General features: G+C 28.3%; 1 long non-coding RNA gene across 1 annotated transcript in view; it reads right to left on the bottom strand.

The window, feature by feature from the left end:
* Positions 1 to 23,995, bottom strand: part of LOC142321665 (uncharacterized) — a 53,003-nt gene that overhangs the window by 1,153 nt on the left and 27,855 nt on the right. The window contains exon 3 of the long non-coding RNA XR_012755699.1: positions 2,176 to 2,460. This is a non-coding gene — a long non-coding RNA (uncharacterized LOC142321665). The remainder of the gene's footprint in view (positions 1 to 2,175; positions 2,461 to 23,995) is intronic.

The raw sequence follows: 23,995 nt of genomic DNA, 5'->3' as shown, positions 1-23,995 counted from the left end.
ACTTCGTACAAGGAAGTATTGTGATCGCGAAACATTTCGGTTTTCATGTTTCAACAGAAATATCCATTTTGACCATCCCTAAATCCATTTTGACTAATTTCGGCGTGACGTCTGTACGTCCGTATGTATCCTGCATAACTCAAAAACGATTAGGCGTAGGATGTTGAAATTTTGGATTTAGTACCGTTGTAACATCTAGTTGTGCATCATCTTTTTGATTGCAGTCGAAATTAAAATTAAAATTTTAATTGATGAAATATTTGGATCTTAAAGGGAAGGCACACCGGTTCGAATCAGACATCTCCTTTTGTTTTTTTAACTTTTTTTTATTTTATTTATTTAAATTTTTTTTTTTAAATTAAAATATATTGATTTAATGATTATTAGCACGTAATTGTAAAAAGCTTTTACAATAAATCATTGATAATAATAAAAATGAAAAATAATTATTAGTGAAATAAAATTAGAAGCAAAGTAAAATAAAAATAATAGATTTGGTGAAACATCAGACTATTTAATATTAATTGAAAATTGTAATTTAGAATCATATTATTTGTGGAGTATCGTAGTAGCAAATTCTTATACAAATTGTATATATTTTTTTTTTAAACATTTTATTTAATTATTTGACAGAAGAATACAATTTTTAAATTGTAATCAATTTAAAGTGATAGTTGAAAATTTGTTTTCACTTGTGCGTAATATGCACAAGATTTCCTGTATGTATTTCAGATTTCTGGTGTGTCGTATAAATAAAAGTTAATAATAATTAAATTACTCCCTTTAGTGAACTCATGTATACATACTGGTTACAATTATTAATTTTGACCTTACGGTCAAATAATAATAATCAGTTTTATTATTGGATTATTTGATAAACAATTTATTTAAAGAGTAATCAAGAGACTTTTTTCTCACCTAATATATCAGGTAATATTGTTGAATTAATAATTGTATTAATATTTGATGTTAATAAAAACTAATATTTTAGCAGTTATGTAACTGTCCACTTTTATTAAAGAATTTGAGGATCGTATCTCACTTTAAAAAGAAATAAGTTTAAATGAAATGCAGCAAAAATTTGTAATTTATTAGACGTGCAAGGAAGTCATGTGGTATCCATATCAATTTTTTTTTAAATTACATACAATTTTATGTAATTTTTTCATTATTTTTTATTTTTTTTTGTTATTATTGAATTATTATTCATCGAATGTTTTTTTTTACAATGAGGAATGAGATGTAACCTCTAATTGTAAAATCAATATATTTAAATTAAAAAAAGGGAGTGTGATTCGAACCGGTTTGTCTTCCCTTAAGATCCAAATATTTCATTAATTAAAATTTTATTTGGCTTTAATTCTGGAATCAATGAAAATAAGTATCACTTAAGATATACCGTTGAAAAGCTCTCAATGATGATTTATTACTGCGGTTAAGGAAAAGTCCAAAATCCAAAGAAAATTGGATTTTGGGCTTTTTTTGGACACTTTGGGTTCAGCCGAAAAGCGGTGATGCACAACTAAATGTTACAACAGTCCTAAATCCAAAATTTCAACATCCTATCAGCTAATCGTTTTTGAGTTATGCGATACATACATAAGTATGAACAGACGTCACGCCGAAACTAGTCAAAATGGATTTAGGGACGGTCAAAATGGATATTTCCGTTGAAATCTGAAAACCGAAATTTTTGCGATTACAATACTTCCTTGTACTCACCAAGGAAGTAATAAATCACAAATCATAAAGCGTTAATGAAAATTATGTGAGCACATACTTACCTGGACGGGATACAAACAATTCGGGATTCTTTTTTTATTTTCATTTTTTTTTTAATTAGTATTGTTTAAAAATACATCGTAAAACATTTGTTTTTTCTGTAAAATAAAATCTTATAATTTTATTTTTAATAAAACGGTGGGAATCTTTTTCAATGGTCCAGTAATTACTAAAAACACGAAGAAGCATAACAAGGTCATTTCGTGCGCCAAGAAAAGCACAAAAAAATTTTATAGTCTATATCAATAAAATTAGATATTTTTTAAGAATAACTGACTTTTTTTTATAAGAGCTGTACTTTCATAAACATAATAATATGGTGCTAAAGTTAGCATATTTAATTTACTAAATATTAATCGATATTATTCATATTAATGGAAACCAAAAAATTACCTGATCGTCAATTTTTGTATGTTGAAAACGCGATTTGACTTTTTGAAGTATCCTCAGAGACTATATATTTTAGACGTAGATATACATAGCAATAATAAATATTTAATTATGTGACAAGCTTAGACGCTTCATATCAAAACTGTACGGTTTCATTATCTTTCAAACGAAATCAATGTCAAAAAAATTATATCGTTTGTAAGATTACCTTGTATTTCCTTTATGAACAATCGAAACACTACCGTTATCATTAATCGTAATTTATCCAAGCGGTTATATGTCGTCTACCTAGAAATCAAAGGTTTTATGCATATTTAAAATTAAATTGATACAATTTATCTAATAAATAATATTTTGAGCTGCAAACGTTTAAATCAAGAATTTCAAATCCTTTTAATTAATTAGTTACCTTCGGATGTAGTTGTGTGTCTGCAGAGAAGAATTGTTAAAAATTTTATGGTAGATTATTAATAAACAATACGAAAAGCAAAAAACTGAGAGAATTTCCTTTTGACACTTCGCGTTCTACATCTTGAAATGAAGACTTTTATTTCAAATGTGTATTTTATCCAAAGATGTAATTTTAACCGCCTCTTCACGATTGGTAAGATTATCTTTAATCAATTGTACGCAGCTCGAATAATACCAAAGCTATTCTTTATCAGTCAGAATTGTAAAACTAAACCAAATGATTTAGTGAAGTCAAAAAAAAATTGAAATGAATTTTTTTTATAATGTAGGCATCTAGAATATTTTCTAATAACTGAGAAACGGCTGCGTCAATAAACAAATTTTTTCTCAAAATCATGAAAATTTGTATTATTCATTATAAATATTATTTTATTTATACTCATTACTGTATAGCAAAGCTGAAATACTGTAACATATATTTATTTCATTGATCATGTAATATTATAATTACATATAAATCGTAACACTTATAGTGCATGTACAATAAACATTTATAGAACATAATACATCATTACAATAGATACAGTAGATATTATTTACAATACAATAGATATTATAATAGATATTATTTACCTTAAAATAATAATATTATATTATTAATTTTTTCTATCCTCTGCTTTTAAGAATAATAGAATTTTCTCATTAAAAGATATCCTAGAAATTTGAATTCTCTTTGAACAAATATGCACTAAAGAAAACTATCCAAGGATGAATTATCAAAAATCTACATCAATAAATCAAATCTATCTCGTGATTTAAAAAGAAAATTAATTTCATTAGGAAATATATTTACTGTATCTAAATCAAAATAAAGAACTGTGTTCGTAGTTCGACAAGGATATTGAGAATAACAAACGAAAAAATCTCTTATAGATACAATTTATCACTCTAAAAATATTCAAAATACAACAAAAAATAAAAAACGCAATAATAAATATATATAAAACATACAAAATAGTAATTCACATAAAAGAATTGATTTAAGGACAATTAAATTTAAATACCAAAATACAGTCCAATTTACTAAAAACGTTGGATCACGAACTAATATAGAATTAATAATAAGATGACAATAGAAAAGTGTAAAATTCATATAATTCAATTTCTGCAAGTATTACTAGTTTTACTGTTTACAAGACTTACTCTACACTTTGTGAATAAATAAAATATTGTCAGCTTCACTCTTAATTACAAATAACTCACAGAACGGCTTACTGTTTTCAACCACTGATCGAAACTGAATGAATACTCGTGACGCACTCTTCACTTGTTGTTATCAAACATTTTTATCGCAACTGCACCGAACTCGGTGAGGTGTAGCGGCATCTCGACGATGGTTTAAGTGGTGAATGTCACGCGGGACTCCGCGATGGAGCCGAGTGGGAGTAGGAGGTCTGTCCTTCTCTCCTTAGTGGACCCAGACAAGAATTCATAATATAACCTAAGTCTGGGGTTTATTAAAGTTTAAGTTGAATTTACTAAAGGAACTAGGACTAAATTTCGTTGTTGCGATCAACGTGTTTGGTGGTATGTTGTGTTATTTTGCCTCGAATTACGAGACATTCATGGAATTGGTTTATAATAAGTAGAACTAGGCGCGAGGTTCGCGCTTCCGCGAGGTCGGTTAGCTAGTTCAGAAGGAAACGATGTAGGACATTCAAGATGTCCGGAGGAGGCCTACAGGGAAAGCAAAAGCTGAGTTATAAAATCACCGATGCAAACGTCTACCGAGGCATTTACATCGGTGGCATCTCAACGAGACCAGGCTTATTACTGTGAGATGTAAAAAGTCAGACGACTCCCGTTAGAGCCCAACAGGGCTAGGAACGGGGGAGGGTGACCGGAACATCACTAGGCGAGTGTCTTCCCCTAAGGGGTTGGGATGCACCTAACTCGGGCTTGCAAAACTACTCACCCTGTCTGCTCTTTCCCGGTAGTATTCATACATCCTGGCCTGCAGAACCAGTACCCGACTGTCCTTTTGATCATTGAAGAAATAATTTTCATTAACCGTGCCCTTACGTTTTTCTATAAATTGTTATTCCGGCCCGATAACCCTTCTAGTCAAACAAGAGCTTTTGGAGGTGCCATTGTCTGTATTACAAATAATAAATTGTTAAACAGACCAGTTATTCGCAATAAAGAATCCCTTTAAGTTCCTTCTAGATTCTTCTTTCTTTATTTTCTCTCACTTTCTCCTCAGTTGGAAGAAACACGTTACACTGGCCCCGTTTCAGATCCATAATGAAGAATAATATAATGTACGGCACTCTATACATTATATAAGAGATAAATTTATAACATCAACTAAGTAAAGATAATTTTTAAACTGGATCAGGTTTACCTGAATAGATGTAAAAAAGCAGAGTTTGTGCACACGAGTCTAGACCATCTGATAAAATTAAGAACCCGTTCCTTATACGTGGATGGATTATTTTGGCTTGATCAGAAATACCGGATGATTTGATTAATAAATCGTTCGAGAAAATTTTTATTCGAACGTTGTCGATGGAAGTGAAAACGATTATTTGAGATTAAGCGATTACGAAGACTATTGCTATAGTCTTATACTCTTATAGTCTCTATAAGTCTGGAGTACTGGAGTCTGGAGTCTGGAGCACTGATGACGATTAAGCTAAACACTTACTATAATTTCTATGCTTTTAATCAAATATGTACAGTTTGACTGATTTACCGATATTATAAAAGTAACAAATACCATTATACTTCAATATTCGACGGTGATTTTGTTAATAAAATGCAACAAAGTAACAATATTTTTTTTTACTTTTTTTCAAAATTCCAAGTATGGGTGCGCGTGGTGCATGGGCGTACACGGTATACTTATATACATCAGTATATTTTTGCGTTTTATACCAATGATTTACTTTCGTTATACCAATTTTTTTTAAAATACGAGTAATAATATAATTAATAACGTATATAATTACACAAGTGTGATACTTAATGGAATTTCAAATATCCACTGCACTGTAGATGTGAAGACTGTAAAAACATTCTTATTAATTTCTTAAACACAGAATTTTGTAAATCATATATACAATAAAATTTAGAAGTAGTTCTGGTTTATTGTAGGAACATCTCAAACACTTGATTTCTAAAACTTTCCGTACCATTTTGAAGTTTGAAAACTATTTCGTACTTGCATATTATAAGAGTACTTGCATATCCTTAGTATTCCGAAGTGGAAAATTTGAAATATTTATCTGTCTACAAAATGTATTCGCAAATTTTTCTCTAAAACTAATCGGGTCTTGTTATTACTTTACCTTCATCCTCCTAAAATACCAATAAAAATATTAAAAATCATATGTATCCTTGTTTTATGTACAATATCTTACTGCCGGTAAACAGATACACATCGGTAATCATTAACTTGTAATTTGTTAATCACATTAAATTACCAGTTTATCTTGGCACCGCATCGTACTAGACTAAGATAGAACTAAAGATTAACATTATAGATAAGAGGTTTTTTAAGCTGTGACAAGGATATCATTAGATAATCTACTATCCAATAATAATTACTGAAAAAGGAATTTTATGTTTATAAGAATTAGTAAACACTGATTTTTATAGTACAGTTTAAATATTGTTTAATATAAAAATAACAAATGAAGAAGATATTTTTTGTTAAGATAATTTATTCACCTCATAAGCTCAAGACTAGTTCGTGGAAATATAATAGGGAATACGTGTATTATTTATATTCTATGAAAAATACTAAGCTTGACCGCCGGGATTCGAATTCAGAACCTTTTGAGTTAAATATGAAGACGCTATCACTTTACTAAAGAGATCAGTAATTTGGATTTAATTATTACAGTTGGGTTACAGAAATTAAAAACGGCCATTTATGAATTATGATTATTTTCTCCCCTAAAAAGGGAAGAAATAGTGAACAAGTTTTTCTCTTACGCCATATACGAGTATTGTATTATTTTTCAATATGATTATTTATTTTTTATTTATTATTTTTTTTTTAATGAAATTAATTTTATTTAAATTACGTAATAGGTCTGATTTATTGGTTCAGGCTTTTAGATATTTTTTTTTTTTATTGTATGTTTGTTTAAGGACAATTCAGATTTCCAAGATATGTAATAATGAGAAATCTTATTTTTATTTTAAGAAGAGGATTAAAAACCAATTATATAATTAGCGCAAGATAAATAGTATATATATGGTCTATTAATGCTCTATAAACTTTATGTCATACTTGTATTATAATTAATGCAGTTTATATGTTAATATTATTAGATATTTAATTTTACATGATGAATGCAAAAAAAAATATATATAACAGCATTTCAACCTCGCTAATACAATAATGAATATTATACGGATAATACAAACTTGCATAATTTTAACAAAAAAATTCTTTTTGACACAACGATTTCGATTATTAAAAAAAAATTAAATAGCGTACGTAACAAAAAAATTCCATTTAAACTGTTTTTCGACCTCAGTAAAGCATTCGGTTCAGTTCTACATTTCTTACTGATGAAAAAAATTAGTAGCTTAAATATTATTCGAGCTGCTTACAGTTGATTAAAGTTATACTTAAATTTTTAAACGAATTTAAGTGATTTTGGAATTATACATAAATCGGGTGACCGCGAAAAATTACCTAGTTTTTTGCTGCTAGAACAAGCATATTGCCGGATGTCGTAAAATTACATTGTTTTTAAAAGAAAAGAAACAGTTTCCTGAGTTTTATTACGTGAAATGCTTTAAAAAAACAAGAATATGTTTAAATCAAAATAGAAGAGGTTCATCAATAATAATAAATAAATAATAAAAATATGTACTAAAATATATCGTCAATCAATAAAAAAAACGCCCATGAAGTATAAAAAAACTGACCTATTTTAAATATGATAGTCTTCAAAAACCGGTCCCTGCATTGTTTAAGGTTCTATTTATTTTATTTTTATATTTACTTAGAATAATAATTTTATAAAATAATGATAAACATTCTACCGTGTAATAAGATTGTATGCCGTGTTCAGTCAAGATTCTAATAAAATAGAGTATACATTACAGATAATAGCAAACAGCTGTTCTGCTTTATATTCTACTTGAAATCGAAGTAGTAAAATTCATAAAAATAACCTGAAAAAAGAATCCGTGACGCACAAGGTGTTTCTCAAAATGAAAATTCAGAATAATTTTGTCTTCTTTTACTTAGAAATACAAAAATTCTTATAAATAAATATGAACGAAAACCAAACGAGAACAAAAAAGAAATTGAACATTAACTTGATTATAGAAAATTATTTACTTGATTATGTTTCATAGATAAAACAATGAAAGGAAATACGTGATGTAGAGTCGCAAACCTATCTACTATTCCATTTTCATGCTCAACAACACGTTTGTTTTTTTTTTTTTTTATCTGATACAACACTCCTTGTAGCCATAATCTTATTTATTTACTGTAGTAGCTATACAGAGTTGTATGAAAAAAATATATACTTTGAATTTATCTAATATAATCAGGGTTCTCACACGTGATGGCCAGTACTATGTACCGAGGCTCTGGATTAAAGAAATTCAGAAACTTTCATTTTAAAGAGTATTATATGTAATACAATTTTTCTACTAGCACTTTTGCAAGTTCTTCTAAAAATAACGAATTTTATATTAGTTTACTTGATTTTATTTTAAAAAAATTGCTGTACTTGAAAATTACGGTTAAAATTAACTTCTCATTTTTCTTAACAACCGATTATCTTAAACTAATATTTTTAATAAAAGGAAAACTCTTGAAAAATGTTTGTTTTTTATCTTCAAAAAAAAATTTCTTTTGAATACTGGTCACCTACGTAAAAATAAATAATTAGTGAAATTTCAAAAATGAAGAGTAAGCACTTTTTATCTAATTATCCGTGAAAATAATATAATTAAAAAAATGAATTAATTATAAAAATAAAACGATTACACTTATTCATTCATTAATCATATTATGGCTGAAATAAAAATGTATTAATTATCATTTATTTATATATTTAAATCACTGTGGAGAGTAATTTCCAGTTCTATCATTTAGAAGTATAGTGTAGTTCATTGCCATTAACGCAATCGTCATAACAAGTACCACAGTATTAAAGCGATGAATGCACACACACGCGCGCGTACATGTGCCAACAACCTGTTTTATTCATTTTTATTTATTTTAATAAAATGTAGTGAGGTATAATTAAGTTATTAGAAAGTCTATTGCAATTCCTCACATTTGTATATTCTTAATTACTCTATCTCTGTCTTTGACGGTCTGTTTGTCCATCTCATTTCTCCCCCTTTACACACACAAAGGCGCGCGCGCGCACACACACATACACATAAATATTATAGCTATATAAATCCAATAACGAACACAATAAGGTTTGTGGGTATTTCTGCGTATAAAGCTTGAAAATACTGTTTCAAAAACAGATTTTCAGTTTGTAGAATAGTTCTTCGCTCAAGGGAAGATATATATATATATATATATATATATATATATATATACAGAGCTTCTCTTCCTCTTTTATTTTTGTTCTACCCTCAGTTTCTCCAAAGAACCCTTAACAAGTTTCTTCTCTCAGCCGCCCCCAGGAACGAGACAAATTGAGTTTCGTACGGTCCACTCGAGGAAAAGGAATTTCAAGACTTCGCTTTGCAGGAAATGTTTTCTAAAATTGTCAGTTACTACTTTACGTCCGTGAACATTCTGACCCGAATTTTACGATGTCTTTTTTCTCTAAAAATACACATAGTAACAAACATTTAACATGCTACATATATTATTAACAACAAACCTTCTGATAATATCAATAATATCAAAAACATTTCTCGTTATTTTGCGGCGCAAATTTTTTATAACACACATACACATACACACACACACACACACACACACACACACACACACACACACACAAACACACACACACACACACACACACACACACACACAAATATACACGGCGACTCCAAAAATATAATTATTTACAATTAAAAAAAAATTAATATCATTAGTAAAAAAAATAAATGATTAAAACTCTATATATCTTTATAGTCTTTCAAGTTCATTTCATTACATTGCTTATCACTGTAAAAACTAACCGGTGTAATCCCATAAGTGAATTATTTATTCATAATGAACCTTAATAATAAATATAGTGAAATTTTAAAGATTAAACTGACAGATGAGTAAGAATTAATACATCATTAATTAATTTCTCCAGTTTTCCAGATTAAGTAATTTCTTGTCACTAATGAATTATTTACTAATTACTATTAGATCTCTTAAAAATTATTTTTAATAATTTTTTCAGCATTTTTTGGAAAAACATATTTTTCATAAGTTTTTCAAATACGAAATTATACAAATAATGACTGTTTTGGAGATAATTAAATAAACCAGAATTAATTCAATATAATTATAAAAAAAAAAAAATTAATTTTATATTATGTTCGTAAAGGAATAAAAAGAATAAACAAAGATATAACAGATTACTAATATTTTTCTCGCTTATTCAACCTTGATTAATTATTTTATGGAATATAATTTTTTTTTTATAAAAAGAAATAATGTAATTAAGAAGGTTAAACATTTTTAAATGGAAAAGCAGATCACAATAAAAGTTTAATTAAATTCTACTGGGAGTTTTTCTAATTTTTACATATAAAAATATAGCAAAAAGTAAAAAAAGAGATTTTTAAAAACATTATTTAAAAAATCCACTATATTTTGAAATATAAAATAACTTATGAAAAAAATATACGTTTCTATATAGAGAGATTAATTTACATACTCATTGACAAATGGTTTATTGATTCATAACAGCATATTTTATTAAAATAAAAATATAATTTTAAAATATATATATATTATTTATTTTTCTTAACTAAATGAATATTTTAATTCCCTTATGTATTTTAAACTTTAAATGGTGGTCAAATAAACAGATGGAAGGTTGTACCGAATTATGAAATAGAGCAATCAGGGAAGAGGAATACAAAAATACAACTCCGTCAAAAAAGTAATATAAAAAAAATTATATTATATGATCAGAATTTTGAAAAAAGTTCTCATAAGAGCAGCAATACTCTAGGGTAAATCCATCTTGAGTGAATAAATGTTAATATAGACGCTATGCGGATTAATAACGGAATGAACCAGTTGCTTAATAAGTATAACGATAAAACACACACACACACACACACACACACAAAAGTTATACTTATAAAATATAAAGTATACTTAGTAAAACTTATTTTCCTGGAGATATTTTCCTTTAATGACTTTTTTGTTATTGACCAACAGAAAGAAAACTTCAAGAACTGTAACTACGTAATATCCGTATTATTTCAAAATAATGCACTGCAAAAAATGCAGTATCCAAAAATTTATGTTATTAAAAAACAGGCCAGTATATTTTTCCATATGTTATCACTTTATAAAGTTTATTTGGGAATTTCCACATGACATATTATTTCGGAAACGGACAAGATTGCTCCTTTACGAACCCTGTATGTGTTCTCGGGTTGCTTTTTTTATTACTGCAGGAAAAATAATATTTGTTACACCACATTAATCGCATACTACTGGTCAATGCAAAATTGTTGACCAGTAATATTATTCCAGCTAAGTAAAAATATCTCCATCCTGAAGGATTGTGAATAAGGTGGTGTTCATTTCTTGGAATGACTTTGACCTTTTTCTCGGTAGGGTTATTTTGTCTCTGAGGATAGATCTTCCTTTCAGCTCATCCAGGTATTTTCCTGGTATTATCCTTGATCACTTCTTTTCCAGTTATGGTTTCGTAGTTGCGGATCTGAACCTTAACAGCTCTGAGCTGAGAACGGTAGGACTTACCCACTTTTCACCATTCTACGTGGAAAGGGTTCCCTGCAGACCGATCAAATTATGTTTCCTATTCGTGGCCAACAGTAAACATTATGAATGAAAAATACGGTAAAGCTGAGACCCGTAACCCCTCTTATAACACAAAAACAAACGACACATTTCAACCTCTCCTTCGCACAAACTCAGAAACTTATAATGAGATATTTCATTAAGTAAGATAATGTTATTTTTTGTTTAGTATATACGGAATATGTTAACATTTTAATTTCGTTTCCTAAAAACATCTTTTTCCATTAATGAAAAACAGAAATTCCTAAGTAAAATTAGAAAAATTATGAAATATATTTTTCTAGCCTATTAAGACGGGGTAGGTTCTAATCCTAACTAATATAAGCTTAACTGATCATAAATTAATTACCTCCATGTAACAAAATTCAGTTTAATATTCTTCATACGTTTTTTTCTAGAATGTTCTGCTAAATATAATAAAAGATTATGCTATCTAAAGCAAAAAAATTAAAACATTGGTTAATTATTGAAACCTAACTATCATTTCATAAATGTAAAATTATCTTGATTTAAATGAGTGTAGTGTTTTCTTTTGTTTTTGTCAGTTTAGATTCAAATAATTCTACATATGGCATCTACACCGAGCTGACACATATTTTGGCACCTCTAATAACTTCAGATTGCATGAAAGTTCGTGTACATTCGCTTGGACCAATATTTCTCCTTTCTTTAACTTCAAGTCGCTCCAGCTCCATTTAAAATGCACCGGATGCCGAGCAATCTAAATTAATTGAGTAAAAAGAATTTTTTCCTTAAGTACATTTCAAATATGGAGACTCAATCTTCTTGATGTTAAAAAAGGTGGTGTAGCGATCTTAGTGGGAGAACTCATCCAATCCGATTATGTATGAAATTCAAATTATTCAAACGTAAAGATAAAATTGAAAATTAGTAATTCATTAAAAAACTCTTAGCTTAGCATAGCATAAAGTAATACTTTTTAGATGCTTCAGTCTCTTAGGGTTTTTCGACACCTTCCGTATCTTCAAACCGATTTTATTAAATAACTAAGAATGATTTTTGATACATGAATTATATTTAAGAATCCTAAATAAGAAAGTAATCTTATGCACAAAACAATTTTTCGATTAGCATTCTTGTTTTTTACTGGAGCGCATCAAACTCCCACAGTAACTACTCTAAACATATTCAGACTTCAGAGAGGCCCCAACGAGATCAGCTGATCGTGATCGGTCAAAAACGACTCGATCAATTAACAAAAAAATCTGATGTGGACACCACATACTTCCTTGCACGACCTATTTTTTTAACCTCCGGGTCCACTGTATTGCTTCAGAGGATGAGATGAATAACTGAAAATGTCATGCCTGACCGGGATTCGAACCCGAGACCTTCGGATGAAAGGCCGAGACGCTGCCACTCGCGCCATGGAGGCCGGCATTAAATACATAAATTACATATACACATTTTCTTAAAATGAAAGACATCATTTTTTTTCATTAATAGCTTTTGATATTTTTTCATAATTTTTTTGTTATTAAATTATTACTTATTGTACTTTTTTTTGTTTTTGTTTTTTTTGTAATCAAAGGTTAATAATTATTAATAAATCAATATATTTAAATTTAAAAAAAAGTTAAAAAAAAGAGATGAAGTCGGATTCGAACCGATATGCTTTCGTAAGATTTAAATATTTCATTAATTAAAATTTTATAGCCTGTAACCAATGAAAATAAGTACCACTTACGTTATATCGTTGAAAAGCACTCAATGAGAACTTATTACTGTAGTTAAGAAAAAGTTCAAAATCCTATTTTTTGGGATTTCTGGCTTTTTTTGACTTTTTGGTCCAGTCGATTGCAATCAAAAGGGAAGATGCAAAACTAGAAAGTCCTAAATCCAAAATTTCAACATTCTACAGCTAATCGTTTTTGAGTTATGCGAGATACATAAGTATATACGTACAGACGTCACGCCGAAACTAGTCAAAATGGATTCAGGGATGATCAAAATGGATATATCCTTTGGAATCTGAAAACCGAAATTTTTCGCGATCACAATACTTCCTTTACTTCGTACAAGGAAGTAAAAACATTACCAAATGATCCAATTTTCGTCTATCAAAGTAATAATTTTTGTCTGAGATATTCATTAGTTTTATATAATTTCACATAATAATAATGCCGAATATTGTTCCATTTAGAATTCTGTACTTGATGTTGGGTAGGTCTTAACTTCTACTGGAGAATCGTTTTTTATTATAACATACAAATTTTTGATTGTACATGAACCAGATACAAATTCATATAAGTATAGTTTTGATTGGATTTGATAATCCAAATCACCGACATACTTTTGTCTTTGGGTTAAATTATGAAACCGACTAAGAATTTATTTACCTAACTCTAAATGTACTTAATTTATAAATATTCAAAAAAATATTATTAATTCTGTAAAAAAGAAATCATTAATAACAAATATTGTTTTTATTTTTATTTTTATTGAATGAAATAATTTTTTTCATAAAAATAATCATGAAAACCAATCAAATTTATTGACTTACCATATAGATTTGCCAGTTATAATGTCTAATGAGGTCATAAACTTCAATGGATACAAGTGATTAAATAACCAAAATTGTAAATTACACTAATGGATGTCGATTTCCATAAAAAAATAAGAATTTAATATGTATTTTAATAGGTTTTAAGAAAAAAATTATTAAAATATGATATATAGGTTAAAAGAAAATTAAGGTTCGATCGTTTTATAAATTCTTAAATTTTGTGAAACTGGTGATGTAGGAATACTTCAGGAAATTTTCGGATAAATTCTGGGACTTTTCACTACGGTGTTTTCGTTTTCAAATTTCTGATATACTTGCATAAAAGTTGTAGCATTAAATGAGTAAAGATTTTTGGCAATATCTGGCTACCTTGGACAATTACAAAACTGGAATACAACACTATTTTAAACTTCACTTTCAGCCAGCTATTATTTATAGAGTGTTTTTTTTTTATAAATTAAATGATAAACATAAGCTTTTTAATAACTACTAAATAATTCTATAAAATTAATTGAATAACGAAATATTATAAGAAAAAAAAAAGGAATTTGACAACTTTGTTGTAAAATAAATAACCGAAATTTTACATATACTAATTCCAATGTATGCATAAAAAGTTAAATTTTTTTTTAAGTTAGGATTACATGAAACATAACGATAGAAAGTGAACAAAAGATTTTTAAATGCATTCTACTCGTATGTATAACATTTAATACAGTCAGGAAGTTCTTACAACTTTTAGGGTTCTGAGTACCCTTGTAAGTCAGTTCAAAGGAAACTTGAATTTCATCAAGGGTTATTCCTTTTACTCTGAGAGTTATTTCAGTGGCTACGTAAAAAACTACCCTACAGTAATATAAAAAAATTAAATCAATATTTTATAATACTAACAAATGGATATTATACTTATAATTTCTTTTATGTGGAAACAAATTACGCTTATTCTAATTCATATATGCTGATACATACATTTCGTAGTTATTGTTGTGAATATGCTTAGTGGTATCAGAAATAACTCTTATGATAGTTTACATAGTTGCCTAATTCTCCAGTAATACTGCCTTCTAATCATTTCGAAATGGTGTAACTGCTTTCCTACAATATTATTAGTGATTAAATACTAGGGCGATTAGATAGCGAATAAGTGAGCTAGTCGTAAATCTTTGTAAGCTATTGTGATAACCAGTAACCATTAAAATTTAAATGTTTTATTATAAAACTTTAGCGATCCTTGTTTCTCAATTCTAAAACAAAAATGGTAGACGTACTATGATGCACAATAAGTCCCTAGTTGTATATAGGTTTAAATTGTGAAAATAATTGTAATTTTAATGATGACTTAAATTTCATCGGAACAAAGTGATTGAATCCGTGTTAAAGCACACTAATGTCATTGGCTTTTTTCTGAGCTTTTCTTTAGCCGTAAATGAATAAAGCAAAAGGAAATATCCTACAATAATTGTTTTAAAAACATTTATAAAATTCGTAACTTTTTAATCTGTAATTTAAAAAATGAACCAATAATAAAGTATATTCTTGCTTGCAACTAACAAAATGTAATAAATCCATATTTTCGCGTTCTTTCAAGTATTTAATTATACTCATACTAAAGGTATAATGGGACTTTAATTGGTGAATATTTTATAAGACTGCTATATTTTTTATTTATTTATCGGAAACGTTTAATTTTGTAACAATCAAGAAAATTCCGTATTGTGGCTGGTCAAAACTTGCAGTTCTCAGAGTAGTTTAAACCTAAGTCCTTAAAACAAATAAGATAGAAGGATCTGTGATCGGTTGAAATATTGTATTAACAGTGTTCAGTTTAATCAAAGGAGTTATATACTGTTTGATTAAAATTTAGTGCATCCAAATCGACCATTTCCTTTCCAACCGAATAGCTTTAAACAGTTAAAAAATGAAGAGTTATGACCGATTGAAATTTATTGCTTTCGTACTGGTTACTTCCTTTTTGTGCTGCGACTGGTAAAAATATGATGTTTTTCTATCGGTTAATAGTTTTAATACTTGCGATTGGATACGAAAATGCGATATTCTGATTAGTTGGAATAGAAGTAATGTAACATTACTGAAAATATCAGAATGGAGTATTTGGAAGTGTTTCTGGGAGGGTGCGGTGAAAGTTAAGTGTAATCTGTGATACGCTCGGATGAATGTGAATTATCATCATTGGTAATGATTTTCATTTTCGAATTTGTGAGAATTAGGATCATTCGTGGTGTCTGGATCATATTTCATTCTGTTCACGCGCATTCGCATTTATAAAGAAACAAACTTTCATCAATTAAATCTGCATAAATTTGAAAATAGTATTTGTTGGAATCTTAATTTTTTTTATCTATTTACTATACTCATACATATGTTATGTAGAGTTATATATTTACATATACACAATTTATTAATGGTTTTACGAATGAATAATTTACGTAAATGCGTGAAAACACGAAGCTGGATACAATAAAAAGATCACTGTTTGAAGATCGAACATTTAACAAAAATAAATCTATGGAATAAAATTGTACGTAATCTTAATAATAAAATTTTTTTTAAATAATGTTAACGTACAATTAAATCCGTACATGAACATACAATTAAATCCGTAACATACATGAATAACCCGTATGCAAGTTTATAACGTATGCAAGTCTATATACAAAGATGTTCGCTTAAAATTTAGAAAACTCTAGCCGATCTGCTAATTCTTTTAACAAATTTTATGTTGAAATTTTCTGAATTTATGCAGCTATTATCATTAATAATTCTAAAATAATTTATCCAAGAAAATCTAATTTTAAAGCGTTATTTGTAGACGAATCCTGTAAATTTACATTCAGAAAATATTTTCAGAGCTTTTACATTGTTGATGATCTGCTTTATGAGTAGTCCTTGAATAGTCCTATGTGATCTTTATGCATGGGTGTACATGTAGCCCATTAAATTCTAATAATCGATATACCTCCGAACTATTTTGCCAGTTTTCTTTAAATATCATACTAAAGATAAATATATATATATATATATATATATATATATTTATGTATGTGTGTGTGTGTGTGTGTGTGTGTGTGTGTGTGTGTGTGTGTGTGTGTGTGTGTGTGTGTGTCTGCGCGTGCGTGCGTGCAGCTCATTTTGTTTTATTTTGATTTTATTGATTAACAAACTTTAGCGTTATTATAAAAAAGTTGTCTACGAACAGAGTTAGATACAACTCGATTACTGACTGGGAACGTTTATCTACGCCGAACAAAAATACTCTCAAAAGGTTCAACTGAAGTACCTCTTTTAATTAGAACGTAACTTTTCTTGGCATATCTCAACCTGTACAGAACGACTAACGAAGTTACTTTTACAATATGCAATATTTTAGAGTTTACGTAGATAGATTAAACCATAATATAGCCAAATAAGTTATAAACATAAAAAGAATATTTCTCGACAATTTATTCTAGTCCTTTTTTCATGTTCTACTTCTGTTTCTTTTGAGGTGTATTCTAACAATTTAGAAGTCACTCCTAGTATTACTGCGTAAAATACGAATATATAATTTCGATATATTGAGTAAAAAGGTAAATTATAATGTATATATATATATATATACTAGCGGAGCCGACAGACGTTGTCCTGACACGGCATTATTCTGTAATAAATGCACACACATAAATATAAGTAACTTAATTAAGTTAAAATTAGCAGGAATGTGTTCTAAATTTCATTAAAATGACTATTAGTATGTTATTATCAGTTTGTGATTGTTGTATTATTGTAATGGGTTTATTGATTAATTATATGTAGTATGGTTAATATTTATTTTCACTAAATATTGAGATGTCCGATGAAAATTGAATTAAAAAATCGAAACGTCGTAAAATTAATAATTAGTGTAATTAATAAATTTTCATCCACATTACTACTAATTTTCACTAAACATCATTCTAAAAAAGTACATATTTTTTTTTTTTTTTTTATTTAATAATTTTGATGTTTCATAACCATGTAACAGCTTAATTATTCAATTAATAAAATAATTAAAGCACTGTAAAAAAGCAACGTACTTAAAATTTTTGTAGAAATTTTTATAATTTTTCTTATTCTTTATTTTAACATCTATTTTACCAAATTTTAGATAATTGTAAATTAAAAATAATTTTAGAAAACTTTTTATAAAATTAATCAGTTAAAAATTCAATTATAAATTCAATTTTATAAATATACTTTAAACTATATTTTTAGTAACTTTTTAATTTTATAAATGTTATAATTTATTTTACAAACTTAAATTATTATTTTCAAAGAGCCGTTCAATACTTCATAAGTTGCATAGAATCAAATGAGAACTGACAATTTAAATTTGTAGGTTAAGTTGATTGTTATTGAATGCACATGTATACATCATTAAAATTAATGAGAAATCATGTAAAATCCTCAATTCAATACTGCACCTTACAAATTTGCACAATGTACCTTTTTTAATTAAACTTTAAACGTTATTTCAAAAAATAATAATATAATATAATATTCTCAATAAGCGCGCAATTCTAGCAGACTCGGCAATGCTTCGCTATTGCTAGATCTGAGTATACATACAGATTAAATGACTACAATTGAAAGTTTCATAAAACCTTAAAAAACTGAACATTAGCAATTTAACTAAATTTAACCTTTCACTTTATAAAAGTCAGAATATAAATAAATCCAAATGGCAAAACAACAGCACTACCTATCGGATTTAATTCACACCACTCTCTAATCACAGTATTCGGTGGAAAATAATTTTTTAACGAAAAGTGTTGTGGCTGCAAAAGCATTACAATTAATACTGAACATTAAGAAACTTACAAAACATTACGGAATAAAATTTATAAAATTTCACCTTTAACTTTATAAAATTCAGAATGTAAATAAATATCCAATTGTCACAACAGCACCACTACCTATCGAATTCAAACTATTCTCTAAATATGAATTTTAATGTAAGAGCAACACTAAGCTACGACGCAAGTAACTGATATGCGAAAAAGCAACAAAATAAAAAAAAAATTCCTAGAATCCGATCGCTGCACCGACAACCGGGTTTGACTGATAAACCAAAAATTTAAAAAAAACTTCTAAAACGCGATCGCAGCTCTGCCTATCGGGTCCGGCTGCCCACACGCTGCCCACCGCTAGGCTGCCCACACGCTGCCTACCGGACCCAATTGTGAACCTTAACCATCCCAAGATCAACAACACATAAATAAATTTAAAAAAATATTTTCACTTCAATACTGTACCTTACAAATTTGCACAATGTATATTTTTTAATTACACTTTAAAACGTTATTTCAATAAATAACAATATAATAAAATATTTCTCAATACGCGCACAATTCTAAACGCGATCGCAGTGCTGCCTACTTGTTACTTAATCAGTTGTGATTTTGTTTACATTGGCAACGGCCATACAGGCTCTTTGTGATTGGTCGTTGTGATTGATAGCGGCCATCTTGCAATGATCTGATTGGTTTTCCTTTGTTTAGATTTCCATCTGATTTATTAGCCTCTTATTTATTAAAAAACTGTTTTCTCGCGATTTTTTGTAATACAATAATAACACAAAATTATGAAATATTTTTCCCAATTTGATCGCAGCACCAACTGTCGGGACAAACTAAAATTAAAATAGAATATTATTGAATATTCTATACTGCGATGGTAGCGCAGTCTGCCGGATCCAATGTAAAACATTCCAAAATCAACAACTACTTATAAATAAAAAATTAATTAAAAAAACATTTTCCAGTGGACTAAATTGTGAATCTAAATCATTCTCGAATCCCCTTGAACACACACAAAAAATTTCATCAAAATCGGTCCAGCCGTTTAGGAGGAGTTCAGTGACATACACACGCACACAAGAAATATATATATAAAGATATAAAAACACTTAATTTCATATATATGAAATTAAAGTAGTTTTTCACGTAGATTAATTCACCAAATAAACGTTAAACTTCTTTATGAAAATACAGAAAGAAGATTTTTTAACATAAGAAAAAAAAATGCCAGGTTAATTGAGATTTGAATTTGGGACCTTCAAGATGAAAATCTGAGAAGCTACTACTTTGCCAGGATGGTTGACATTTTATTTTGTTGGTTACAAAAATGGATTGTTTTTTATTAAACTTTTGGAGCTACAAAATTTCAGATGTATAAGTTACATGTGCGAGTACTACATATGATTCATCATGTTATTTGTGTTTATTAATTTGTTGCATAGTGTTTTTTTTTAAATTGTAATCATCAACGCATACATTTTAGACTTTATGCATTGCAATGTACATAATTTGTTAAATAATACGTAAAATAAAAAAATTCGTAAAAATAAGTTTGTAAAATAAATATATCAAGGAAAAATTTCCAAATTTTAATAAATTTCCAAATAAAAATTTCTACATTAAAGTATATTATTCTTATTTCTACTTGACTCGAACGAATATTATAACGGCCAGATAGTAAAGTTTTGTATTGTATCATACGTACTAGTAACAACTTACGTTTGCTATTGCATGCATTGTAACGCGTTAAAACTTTTATTGTATATTTTACGATATGTAATGCAGTGAAGGTGAATGGAGTACGCGGACGTTTAGTAACAAATTCGCATACTTAGATTAGCGCTCTCAGCAATTCCAGCCGACCTATATTTGGCATATGCTAATGATCATAAAAAAAAACCATTACGCTAATACGTAAGCATAAAATACAGTACAGTCTTCATATAATCTGTTTCACTGTTTTGTTACGAGGACTGTAAAAGGGTAAACTTTTTTAACAGAAGGTCACAGTTTTATGCAACAAATGTGATCGCTATGAATCAGTAGTTTAATTAGCACTAAGAACCGGTCTGAACACCGCATAGCCGGTAAAATCTGTCTCTTCAGAAAATTTGAAAAGAATTCGCATCACTTTTTTCAGTATTCCACGTTCATTTACGGAAAACCTAATTCACTAAAATCTCATCTTTACTAACTTTTATTGCTTATTGTATACTTTAAAAATATTATCACGTTTCGTCATGCTTTAACCAATAAAAAGGAATCGTCCAAATCTGTCCATTTTAGTAAGAGTTTCATTTACATCTCAGTTGAAATACGTAGCAACAAATTCAGGAATTTTCTTTCGTTTTACGCTTTACAATGACCATTTGAAAAGTAACTCCATCTATCGATCGCAGAAAATTTCAAAAATGAACAATTCTTGTTTCTTTAAAATTTTAAATAAGATACAAAATACCAAACAAGAAAATACGCATTGATAAACACATTTCATCCTGATCCCTTAGGGGAAGCACCCTGCGCTACCCCCTCCGTTCCGAGCCTTTATGGACTTTACCAGAGGTCATCTTCGAAACCTCTGCTTTTGAAATATTCCAGTCCGCCTCGGTCAGGATGCCACCGATGCGAATGCCACGAGTGACATTCCCATCGGTGTACTACTAATTGATGAACTCAAAACAATCTCATACGGCTCACAGAGTCTTAATCAAGACTGAAAATACCTAACTAACAAAGGAATTAAACTACCTCCCCATAGAAGGTAGAAGTGAATTCAACACACAACACGAAACAAAAAAATATTACATCGCTTCTCGGCCTCTTGGCTAAGATCAAAGTGTAGTACAAACACATTACAGAGTCGGACACTTAAATTTCAAAAGGAATATTTTAAATATTTTCTCTCGAATATTTTAATTAAAACGTATATCTAACAGCCTTTTTGATTTTTAAATTTAAAAAATATCTATTGGTGAAAATATTCAATCATAACATTTAACGATTACCCTTCCTTTAAATTTTGACATAGACGAGAAAATTTTGATGATAAACGAGAATAACTCTTTTACTAGTTAAATTTAATGTTGTGTTTATTTAATTTTTTTTTTTTTTTGAGATAAGTTTTATTTATCCAACTTATACAGGAGCTTTGCATTAAGCTGTTGCGGGTAATCTGAATTAGACGTTTAAATGGGCTAAAGTTTTTTAAGCTAAATTTACATTTTTTATTTCGATTTCTTTTAGTAACAATAGTTGTTTGTATTTAAAAAGTAACGCATTTCGCAAGTACTGTTGGTTAATTAGAATAACATTTTTTTTCTCATTCATTTTATTAGCTTATTTATTACTATAATTCTATTTATAATTTTTATTCACCATCTACTGATGATTTTTTCAATCGAAATGGACAAAATAGGTTTGGACTTTAAGCGAAATGTAAAAAGAGCGTAATCGTATCTTCCAGATATTATTACATTATAATACATAATTTTACATGTAAAATGTAATATATGTGATATTACATTTAAATAATAGTTCAGCTGTTTAGTGGCATTGAATGAATTAAATTTATCAGTGGTTTAATCTAGATGAATTTCTGTTTTCACGCTTTCATAAACGTTTATGTAACTGCTACTTCTTTATTTCTTCCGTAGTGAAGGTGAACAGATCGAAAGTTAGCTGGACTAGTAATATTTTAATGTTATTAGCTCTTGTTCTGGTCTTCCGGCCACCATTTCTTGTTCGTTCTTATTAACATCACACCCTGCTTTTGCAAATCTAAGAGTTAAATTCTATGTGCATTGCCACTTAACTACCAAGTGATATGAATACCTACTGGTTCCAATAAAACAAAGTTGAAACTTCCAAAACTATCATCTTGTATATTCAAATAAAACTAAATTGTTAATTTACACTTAATTTAAATTAATTAATAAACATATGAATATTAATCGATGAGACACTAACTGGTAACAATAAGATTATAAAAAAGTAATTAAATTTCAAAAAATTAATTAATTTTTTTAAAAATCATTTGGTTGAGCCAACAATCGTTAATTTTTTTTAATAATATAAAAGAGAAAATTATTTAATTGAAAGCATTGTAAAACATAACACTAAACGTATGGTTTGTTTTTTCTTCATATTTTTTTATTATTAAATATTTATTACACGACTGCCCAAAAATGAGTGTAATGTATTAGGGTGTATGTATATGTATGGTTGTTCCACCGTAGCAGCTTAACCACTAAATTGGTTTATAGATATATGATTTAGAGGTATGACCTCGCGTAGTAATTCTTACGTTACCGGAAGTGTCAATGACTGTACAGAGTGATTCAAAACTAAACGGCAATCTCTCAAGAGCTCATCCTACAGCTAAAAATAGGAAAAAAGGTTCTTACAAACATAAGCCCGAAAATGCTTCGTTCACGAGTTACGACTAGTAAAAGATTTCAGTTCCCCCGGTGAAATGAAGACTTCCTGAAATTCTGGGAGGTAAACTAAGGGGCAAATTTAGTTGTTTCTTACAGTTTTTGACCGGAAAATATTTTTAAAAATGGGTCTTAACGTAAGAAATTTGTTAAATGGTAAAGTTATATTTTCTTTTTCTTTCAATTAGAAATGTAGGAAATCTAATTCTATAAAGGTTCATGTAAATTATTTAATAAAAAATTGAATAGAGGATATTCAAATTTAACTTTATTAAAAAACAAAGCAAACTGAATCGTGAAAAAAAATTTAACAGCATCAAATAACTAATTTTCTTCATAAGCAATTTACTGAATCTTTTCAAAATTGAAATTTCTACATTTATAATCAAAAGAAATACAACTTAATTAAACATTTAATTATTGTATTTTAGATCAAATATCTTTAAAACTGATGGAGGAACAGTTCTGGAAACCATTTTTTTTTTTTAGTATTTTCAAGTCAAAATCCGTAAGAAACAACTAAAGTCGCCCCTTAATTTACCTTTCTAGAATTTCAAGAAGTCTTCAATTCACCGAGGAAATTTAGATATAGAATAGTTCCCGAAAGATT

The sequence above is a fragment of the Lycorma delicatula genome, chromosome 3 (assembly GCF_047948215.1).
Source record: "Lycorma delicatula isolate Av1 chromosome 3, ASM4794821v1, whole genome shotgun sequence".
NCBI classification, from domain to species: domain Eukaryota; kingdom Metazoa; phylum Arthropoda; class Insecta; order Hemiptera; family Fulgoridae; genus Lycorma; species Lycorma delicatula.
This window is presented reverse-complemented; position numbering and strand designations above follow the sequence as displayed.